A 1,398-nucleotide genomic window follows, 5' to 3' on the forward strand; every position below is an offset into this window, starting at 1 on the left:
AAATGACTGTTTATTAGAAGCATCAGGCTTTCTCGACGCCAACAACAACCTCCGACGGAGGGATATATAGCGAAAAATTTAAATTAAAATTTGTCTCGATTTTGGTGACGCACTCTGTAGTAATATTTTTGAATACTTTTGTTAACTCATTTTGTTACAAGAATTTATAAAATTACATAAGTATAAACGTGCGATATAAATGTCTCTTACACTGTAGCAAATACGTATTCATTGTGATCTGTAATATCTTGTGCGGTATAATTGGACAAAAACATATATATAGAGGACACTTATGTATATAAGTTGTAATAAAAGTTGCTCTGTACTATTATATGATATGATCTAAAAAATATAAAACATATGTTATACGTGTATTTTAACTTTTTACAAGCAAGAAAGTTTGTAATTTTTCTGTAATTCCTTAAGAAAAATTATAGATTGTATTACATAATAAATTATTTTCTTTATTGGTTGCGCATATTAGAACTGTATTATTTTTGTGATATATGCGAATAATGCACATATCTTACAATTATAAAAAAAAGGAAGAGTAATCATGAGTTTTCGAATGAATTTTTAATGAAAATTGTTTTTCCATAATTGATCTAATTAAAGATTCTTTATTTAATCTTATAAAGTCTTGAAAACTGTATCTTTCATGGAAAGATACGTTTAATAACAAAAAATAAAACTTACTTGAACAAGAGTGCTGGTTAAGCAAATCATACCAGCCGCTATTAAACAGAAGAAAGATCTTTCAAAACTCTTTATAAAGACTTGAAAAAACCTTCAGAAATAAAACAAAATTAATAGAGCATTATACAGATATTGCAGAATATGTACTGACTCTTTGCGATGAATATCTATCGCACAGATTATTTCTTTATAAATTGTAACCATTTTTTCTTCATTAACATCTTGTTGCATATTAATTGCCATTGCCTTCTTAATACGGAAACTGTATGAATACATATTTTTTTCTGTAAGTACTTAATCTTTTTAAATATCATTGAGAATAAAGAATAGATTTCACTTATAAAACATATAAGTGTCCCGAATTCTATCTTGCAATGCTAAACATTCCACAAATATATTTGAGGTATGCTATCAGCATCGTGCCTGTTGCTACCATTGTAGTTGCCCCTATACACGTGGCGGAGTTCGTATGCAAAAGAATTAAGTAAGAAAACTTTTCTTGATCAACAAAATATTCTCTTGCAGTATAAATCGCTGCAGAGCGTGATCAGGAATTGTTTATAGTCAAAATTATATCAAATATGCGAGGCCAGATTGGCACGAAGAGATAAATAGGTGTACTATATGCAGCAAATACTAATATTAAATTAGAAAGTAAATGATATATATATATATATATATATATATATATGTGTATAAGTA

The 1,398-nt window shown here is 27.7% G+C and overlaps 1 pseudogene; it reads right to left on the reverse strand.

Annotated features, from left to right (window-relative positions):
* Positions 1-206: 206 nt before the first annotated feature.
* Positions 207-1,132, reverse strand: LOC105625491 (annotated as a pseudogene).
* Between the last annotated feature and the right edge of the window lie 266 nt (positions 1,133-1,398).

The sequence above is a fragment of the Atta cephalotes genome (assembly GCF_000143395.1).
Source record: "Atta cephalotes unplaced genomic scaffold scaffold01986, whole genome shotgun sequence".
In the NCBI taxonomy this organism is placed as follows: domain Eukaryota; kingdom Metazoa; phylum Arthropoda; class Insecta; order Hymenoptera; family Formicidae; genus Atta; species Atta cephalotes.